This window comes from Rhinatrema bivittatum, chromosome 5, assembly GCF_901001135.1.
Source record: "Rhinatrema bivittatum chromosome 5, aRhiBiv1.1, whole genome shotgun sequence".
In the NCBI taxonomy this organism is placed as follows: Eukaryota; Metazoa; Chordata; class Amphibia; order Gymnophiona; family Rhinatrematidae; genus Rhinatrema; species Rhinatrema bivittatum.
Window position 1 is genome coordinate 40,386,137 of NC_042619.1, and position 9,068 is coordinate 40,395,204.

The following is a 9,068-nucleotide window of genomic DNA, read 5'->3' on the forward strand; positions in this document are numbered from 1 at the left end:
TTGTTGTGCCTGTTGCACGTCTTTGGATGCTTTTGGTACATTGCTCAGGCATCCTCAGCTCACTATTCACCAGTATGTGAGGACTACCATCCTGCTTGTCCTGTGAGAAAGCAGAGTAGCTTACCTGTAACAGGTGTTCTCACAGGACAGCAGGATGGTAGTCCTCACGAAACCCACCCACCACCCTGCGGAGTTGGGTACGCTTGCAATTTATTTTATTTTTCGCATGTATTTTTACTATACATGAGACTGAAGGAAGACCCCTGCTGGATGCAGGGTTGGTACCATGCTGGGCATGCTCAGTGGTGCCAGTCAAAGTTTTAGAAACTTTGACAAAAGTGTTCCGTGATTGGGCTCCATCCTGATGATTTCACCCATATGTGAGGACTACCATCCTGCTTGTCCTGTGAGAAGCTAGAAAATATCAGTTTGACTGCTTCTTGGTTCTATTGTTTCTTCCTAGGCCATCTTATAACCAAAGATTTTTTATGTTTCCGTACATTTATGGGATACAAGGTGTACACCCTTAATTATTTTCCTCTGCCTCTCCCTCCCCAGCAGAGACAGACAGAACCTCCTCCTCATTATGAAATATCTCTTTCCACGAGACTACTCTTTAGCTGTTCATACTCAACGTGTATCAGTAGGATAACAGTCCTTAGTGGAACACGGGACTTGGTGCAAGAGGTAACAGTGATAGAGCCACACATGGCAATAGTGATCACAACATTATCAAATTTGACTTAATAACTGGAGGGAGCATACTAAAGAAAGCTACTATAACAGCTTTTAACTTTCAAAAAGGTGACTATGATAAAATGAAGAAAATTGTCAGGAAAAAATGGTTAAGAGTTTAGATCAGGCATGGATGTTTAAAAATATCATCTTGGAAGCCCAGACCAGATGTATTCCATGCATTAGAAAAGGTGGAAGGAAGTCTAAACGACTACTGGCATGGTTAAAAGGTGAGATGGAAGAGGCTATAATAGCTAAAAGAGCAACTTTCAAGAAATGGAAAAGGGATCCAAATAACGAAAATAGGAAAAAGCAAAAACACTGGTAAGTTAGATGCAAAACACTGAGAGCGAAGGCAAAGAGAGAATTTGAAAAGAAGCTTGCCAGAGAAGCAAAAACTCATAAGAAAAACATTTTCAGGTATATTCAAGATAAAAAGCCTGCAAGGGAGTCAGTTGAACATTTAGATGATCAAGAGGTAAAAGGGGATCTTAGGAATGACAAAGCCATAACAGAGACTAAATGAATTCTTTGCTTTGGTATTCACTGAGGACTAGGAAAGAGAGATACCCATGCCAGAAATGATATTCAAAAGGTGATGATTCAGAGAAAGTGAAACAAATCTCAATGGACCTGGAAGATTTAATAGAGCAAATTGACAAACTAAAGAGAAGCAAATCACCTGGACCAGATGGTATACTTCCTAGAGTGCTGAAAGAACTGAGAAATGAAATTGCGAACCTGTTACTAAAATTTGTAAATTATAATTAACATTGTCTATGGTACCTGAGAATTAGTGGGTTGCCAATGTAATGCCAATTTTAAAATAGGGATCAAGGGGTGATCCAGGAAACTACAGACCAGCGAGTCTGACATCCGTGCCAGGCAAAATGGTAGAAACAATCACAAAGAACAAAATTGCTAACATATAGATAGGCATAGTTTAATGGGACAAAGTCAGCATGGATTTAGCCAAGGAAAGTCTTGACTCACCAATTTGTTACATTTTTTGAGAGCATAAATATACATGTGGATAAAGGCGAGACAGTTGATAGGGTATATCTGGATTTCCAGAAAGCATTTGTTAAAGGCCCTCATGAGAGACTTCTTAGGAAATTAAAATGTCATGGGCTAGGGGGCAGTGTCTTATTGTGGATTGCCAACTGGTTAAAAGATAGAATACAAAGAGTAGAGCTAAATGGTAAATTTTCCCAGTGAAGAAAGGCGAATAGTGGGGTGCCCTTGGGATCTGTTCTCGGACCACTGATTTTTAATATATTTATAAATGACCTGGATATAGCAGAATTAGAAAAGGTACAGAGAAGGGCAACAAAAATGATAAAGGGGATGGAATGATTCCCCTGTGAGGAAAGACTAAAGAGGTTAGGACTCTTAAGCTTGGAAGAAGAGATAGCTGAGGGGAGATATGACAGAAGTCTATAAAATAATGAGTGGAATGGAACAAGTAAATGTTAATCTGCTGTTTACTCTTTTAAAAAGTTCAAAGACTAGGGATCACACAATGAAGTTACTAGGTCAGGGGTGGGCAATTCCGGTCCTCGAGGACTGCAAACCAGTCAGGTTTTCAGGATATCCTTAATGAATATGCATGAGAGAGACCTGCATACACACTGCCTCAGTTGTATGCAAATCTATTTCATGCATATTCATTAGGGGTATCCTGAAAACCCGACTGGTTTGCAGCTCTCGAGGACCGGACTTGCCCACCCCTGTACTAGGTAATATATTAGTTTTACATGTAAGAAAATATTTTTTTACTCAACGCATAATTAAGCTCTGGAATTCATTACCAGAGAATGTGGTGAAAGCTATTAGTGTACCTGCATTTCAAAATAGTTTGTACAAGTTCCCTGGAGGAAAAGTCCATAAACCGTTATTAAAGTGGTGTTGCAGATATCCACTGCTTATTCTTGGGATAAGCAGCTTGGAATCTATCTACCCCATGGGATCCTACCAGGTACATTTGACTTGGATTGGCCATTGTTGAAAACAGGATACTGAGCTTGAAAAACCCTTTGTTTGACCCAGTACAGCAAGCCTTATATTCTTATGACAACACAGGGCCTGGATAATGATCAATACAGGCGCATTCCCAATTCATTTATATCCATCATATTGGAAATGACTAATACAGGGGGAAAAAAACCTTTTAACCACTGAAATCTCATGGGGAGTGAAATCTACATAATGGAGGCAATAATCAAATTACCTGCATTGATGCAAACACCGTGGGTACTTTATACTTGCGGCTTTGCACCATAATCAAAGCATAAACTACACAAGTAGGTTTTGCTTCGATTACAGAAAAATTAAACAGTAAAAATTTGATCCTGCTTTCTCTGGGGCCTTCCACTAAAGATTTTCTATGGGGAAAAAATGCTTAGTACATAGAAACCTCTGCGGTTCATTCTTTCCATCATTAAATAAAGAAACAAAAAATGCATGCAAGTTTGTTATACAAAGCTAGGTGTGCTCTTGCATTGCTGCCCACCCCCAGGAATGACTCTGAACTATGCAGCGCAAAATTATCTGCATTGCAGAATGTGTGTAATGATCAAAGCCCCACTTCCATGAGTAAATTGCCTTTTTTTATTTATTAAAAACATAAAGGAGGGTAATGATTTTGTTTATTTCAGCTCCTACCTACATTGCATAAGAATATCATAATATTGCTGTTTTAAAATATGCACTGTTGTCTAGTCTTAAGTATTTTTAAGGTGCCTACCTGAACATTATACCTCTTTAAATGATTGAAATATGCAGCAACAGGAAAGCAGAAAAAGTACAATTAAAATACAAAATAAAGCCATTCCACAAAATATGAGACAATCATCATAGAACAGGCAAGCAGCAAACAAAAATCAATCGGGAAAACAAAACCCAAAAATGTTTATTACTGTTTAGGAAATATTAACGTGTCAAGATTGTATGACTATAGGGCAGTTAATTTTTAAAAAGAGAAGAACTTGCCAACATTGAAGGGAAAGCACTCCCCTCAACACTCCCATAGACCTTTTCCTGTTGAAGCAGGGGCTGATTCAAGCCCAGATTGCCGCAGGGATAGCAGCAGCAGACCTTTTTAAAGGCGCACAGGCCAGGAATGAGCTATTGTACGCTCCATTCCCAGGCCCTGCAGTGGTCCTGCTGCCTCCTGGCTTCCGAATGGGGTAAAAAATAACAAAACATTCAGCTGGAGTCTCAACTGCTTCATGCCGTGCCTGTGTTCAGGTAGCGGCAATACTGAAATTCAGCACAGGGCCTGCGAGGGGGAACGAGGGCGAGGCATGGCCAGAGGATACTGCCACCGCTCCCCTCTCCTTTCCCACCGCTGGGCCTCCTTGAAAGAAAAATATTGCCACTGACCCCCAGAAAGAGGATTGTTTGCGGGAGGCAGGGAGGAGAAAAATCAGCTGAGGAGTGACTGCCTGTCAGAGATGGCAGAGGATGAACTGGGAGATGGTAAGAGAGGAGTTGAGGAGTGAGATGGGGGGGGGGGGAAATCAGCTTGAAAGGGGGGAATGTGAGAAAAAGGCTGAGGTGAACATGAGACGGGGTGAGAGAGATGGGCTGGAATGAGGGTTTCAAAAGAGAAGATGAGGGCTAGAAGAAGGGGATGATAGATGATTAGCTGGTAGGGAGGCGAAGAGGAGGTGGTATATTGAAAGTCGAGTGATTTTTGGAGATTGGTTGTCATCTGTGGTCTTGTGAGTTTCCGATTGAAAAAAAAAAAAAAAAAAAGAGGGATTTCGTTGGCTAAAAGTTTGGGAATCGCCAACTTAGAAAACAGAGTTAAGAAAATATAAACTACATGTTTGTTTGTAGAGTAACGGAACATCTGTAGTCTTTAAAATTCTCTGTGTAACCCCCCTCTTGGTTTAGAGGTCCCTAAAACGGGGGGGGGGGGGGGGGGGGGTCACAGGAGAAGTCCCTGGGGCCACTGTCTCCTGGATTACTCTTCTCTTTCACTCGCACCATCCACGACACGGCAGTAAGTCACCAAGGGGACCAGGGTTCAACCGACAAGGAGGAGGACAAACCTCAGGGGTCCTAAACTCCTGGGGGTAGGTGCCTTGTACAGTCTCTCACCACCAAAACAGTCCTGCACCAATTTGTGCTCACGTAGGCAGATCGCAGGCTGGTTCTTGGGGTGAGAAAAAAAAAACCAGGCCGAGGCTTGGAGTGGCGTTCAACAAAAGATAGTTTACTGCAACTTGTAAAAATGGATTCCAAGCAAAAAGGTGACATCATTAAATGGAAAACAAACAGGAAGGTAGCTCCAAGAAGCAAAGCCTCTCCATCCAGCCTTAGCCTCTGAATCAGTGTCCATATCTCCAAAGCTCTTTCCAGTGATGGGAAAGAAAAATAAAAACTGGCTTCTCAAAGTTCTAGGCAGGGAGATGGTGGTGGAAAACAAACAAACACACACACCCCTCCCCTTCAAACAAGATGATACAAAACTTGCATAAACACTCAGTTCTTACGTCTAGCTCAAACCAAAAACTGCATCCAATCACACCTTATCCATGCTCAGCCAATCCCAAAACAGAGAGAAATGGCCAACCAACTGGGAAGGATCCATAAATGCAAAACTCTCCCAGCACATGGAAAAAGGCAAAAATATCTAGTAAGGAGCGAATCCTTCCATACATCTCTTTATTGCTCCCTATGTTTTCTTTTTGGCATCTGCCCTTTATTAGAAGGAGCAGTAACTGATGAACCTTTATCTTGGAAGTCTCCAGATTACAGCATGGGCAGTGAGGTTTACCTTTTGCATGCACTTTATTCTGTCAGTTAAGAAAACTTAAGAAATTCCATACTGGCTTTCCCAAGTCTACATGGCTAATAGGAGTTTATGGACTTTTCCTCCAGGAAGCCATCCAAACAGTTTTAAACCTAGCTATGCTAACTGCTTTCATCACATCCTCTGGCAACAAATTCCACAGTATAATTGTGTGCTGAGTGAAAAAAAAAAAACCCCAATTCCTCCAATTTGTTTTAAATGTGCTACCTATTAGTTTTGTGGAGAGTCCCTAGACCTAGAATGGTTTGAAAAGATAAAATTACTGATTCCTGTTTACTTGATTTTACAGGTCTCTATGGTATCTCCTCTCAGCCACGTAGGCTGGAGAGTGCTAAATCTGTTTAGCCCTTTCTCATTTTGATCACCCTTCTCTAGAACACAAACGGAGACCAGACCAGATTCAACACTGGAATTCTCTGCAGAGTGAGGCAGAAAGAGACTTGCACTTAAGATTTTCTATCTGAACAGCTTTACAACAACAAGCCAAAGTTTTCAAAGTAACCAGAAAGCATCGAGTGTCAGACTTTTAATACTATAATAGACAGTGATTAGGCACCGACATCTGTTCAGGACCAATACTCTCTCCTTTGCCTGCTATATTGGAATCCCCTACATTGGTCTACATACAAGAACATTTATATATTGTCAGTCCCATATAACAGTAAAACAAGAATAGAAAATAACCTGATAGAAAATTACAGCAGCTGTAGGTGCTAAATGAGGATTATTGATATGGTCGGATCTGCTAAAAAAAAAAAAAAATCACAACTGTCATTGTGTTTTTGCATACCCAGCTACTACATATTACTATGCAGAGAGCTCACATTGATTTAGTTTACTCTACTCTTTTGAAATTTGTCTTCACTGTATTTTGCAAGTTTCTTACACACATATTCCTTAAACCTTGAAAACACCACAAAATTACTATTTTATAATAGCTGAAGGGGAAAATCAGAAGTCATCCATGAAGCTCTTTACCACATGCTACTCATCCAGATGTTTCTCCTTCTCCGTATACATAGAATTATAGATACAGGAGAGAATGAGAATTAAAAAAAACAAAACAAAACAGACATTCCAATCTATTATAAGAACATTGCAAAAAACAATTCAATAGCAGTCAAGATGTAACTGGTTTCAAGGTAAAGCACTTGGTGATCCTCTTTCTCATACAGATTCTGCTCTTCTCTGTACATCAACTCCCCGGTCTCAGCAAATACACCTGAAGAAACCCCACATGATTTTTTGCTTTGCTCAACATTATGAGAAACCCACAATAGATCATATTTCTTTCCCACCCACATTTATCTGAAAAATGTTAGACCTTTCTACTTTCCTATTTCATAATTTTATGCAGGCCTTTCTACCCTAGCTGTTCTGTAAACGTATGCATTGATCCTGGTCATGGGAAGGCTCTTTAGAAATATTTCTTCCTGCCTGAACAAGCAAGGCTCTGAGAGCCCAAGAAAAGGTGAGGGCGACTCCCTGTCTAAACTTTTCTGATCACCTCTCTGCAGTCCTTCTGCATCAAACTTACACCGTTTCCTTAGTAAAGGTACAACAGAGGGTCATAAGCCACGAACCCTAGTTTACTGCGGAACAGAAGAGGAATAAATAAAGGAACTACTGTACCTCTTGGTCCCGGCTCTCAGGCAAACTCCTCAGCCCTACGCCTCTGGTGCTTGCGGCTCTGGACAGAGTTAAAGAGACAGAAAGTTCCATTCCGACTGAGGGGGAGGGCTCTAGAGAGCCTGCACCAATCAGGGAGGCGCTCTTCTTCCTGGTGCTCTATGAGTGACAGCCTCCTACGGCTCTCTCTCTCTCTCTCTCTCTCTCTCTCTCTCTCTCTCTCTCTCTCTCTCTCTCTCTCTCTCTCTCTCTCTCTCTCTCTCTCTCTCTCTCTCTCTCTCTCCTGTCCCTTGTCCATGGGTGTGTTCGTGCACTGCTGATTAATAAATGGAGGACGCACTCTGAAGCAAATTATGCAAATACTTATTAATATAGTAGTATCGGGATAGTTATGCTAGCACTCTAAGAAATACTCAAGTCAGCTGACAGCATTACTAGTATGCAGGGACAATAAGTTCCTGCCCCAAAGAGCTTACAATATAACAGGCCAATGGAATATGGGCATGCGAACAACGGGCACCCAGGCCTGAGCGTCCGCTTTCGTAATGCGTGCCCATCCACCTCTCCCGGGCGCGTGCAATGCAGTATGCTAATGAGCTGCTGCGCTGAAAAGGAGGTGCTAGGGAAATTGTGCGTTCCTAGCGTCTCCTCGGCATCGGGCACCCAAGAAAAGTGGCTCAACACAGATTAGGAAAACGGACGCTCAATATCCGATGCTCCTCCGACTTAATATCGTCGCGACAGTATCGTGATGTTTTTTAAGTCAGAGGAACCACAGAAAAGCAGTATTTTCTGCTTTTCTGTTAAACTTTCAGGGCTCCTCAAGACTTAACGTCGGCTCCGGAGGTGGCATTAATTTTTGAGGGTCAAAATGTGCGCATCAAGTGCACGGTTTATTTTTTACATCCCCTTAGTGCATCAGAGGGTATGGACACATGTCCAACTGCAAGTTAACCTGTGCGCTAGCTTGAGCGCACAATATTGCATCGGCCTGTAAGTGGGTATCTGAGGCAACAGGAGATAAAATGACTTGCCCAAGGTCAAAAAGAGTGTCCGGAGTGACAGATATTTACGTCTTACTGCCATTTGGCATGAGGACAGCAGTGTCTACCCCTCCTTCTGCCCTGCATAAGGTAAAATAAGTAATGTATTTAGCAGGGCAGGTGCCCACAGGCATTTACCTACTCTTCCTATTGGGAAATCCAAACCCCGAGGAGGAAGCGGGATTAAGTTCTCTCAGGTTCTAGCACATGTTCCTGCTGTTAGGCTGGGTAATCACTTTCATCTGTAGCTAACCCCAAGGTTCAGGACATGGCAGAAATGAGACGCCTTCAGGCCGATACAGGGATAGTAATAGTGCGTGGAAAATGTGCCCCCCCCCCCCCCCCCCCCGAAACTAATAGTGCTCATCACATACAAATGCATGTTGATGAGCCTATTAGTCACCCGTAATACAGAAAGGCAGGCATTAATTTCAGACGGCACTGGGCAAGTATACAGAAAAGCAGAAAAAAACTGCTTTTCTGTGCCCCAAAAATAAAAAAAACTTATTTAAAAAAAAAAAAAATCCGCCTGCGGGTTGGAAAACGGACGCTCAACTTTGCCGACGTCCGTTTTCCAAACCCGTGGCTGTCAGCGGGTTCAACAACCGATGCCGGTAAAATTAAGCAGACCAGCTGCCGCTTCCGCCAATAAGGAGGCGCTAGGGACACGGGCCCAGGAGAGGTGCCTGCGTGTGCATCGCGAGAGCAGGCGCTCGCCTCGGAGCGCTGGCTCTCCCGCGGACTTTATTGAATGGGCCTGCTTGTAAGTGCAGGATCTCTCCTCCAGCAGCCTTGAACCACAGTCTTCATAGCCCCCCTCCTCCCCTCCTCCCCAGGGC

General features: G+C 42.6%; 1 protein-coding gene across 9 annotated transcripts in view; it reads right to left on the reverse strand.

Moving 5' to 3' along the window:
- SYTL2 (synaptotagmin like 2) overlaps window positions 1-7,311 on the reverse strand; it is a 264,487-nt gene extending 257,176 nt beyond the window's left edge. For all 9 annotated transcript variants that reach the window (XM_029602243.1, XM_029602249.1, XM_029602250.1 and 6 more), the window contains exon 1: window positions 7,190-7,311. The gene's annotated coding sequence lies outside the window, so the exon portion shown is untranslated. The remainder of the gene's footprint in view (window positions 1-7,189) is intronic.
- Between the last annotated feature and the right edge of the window lie 1,757 nt (window positions 7,312-9,068).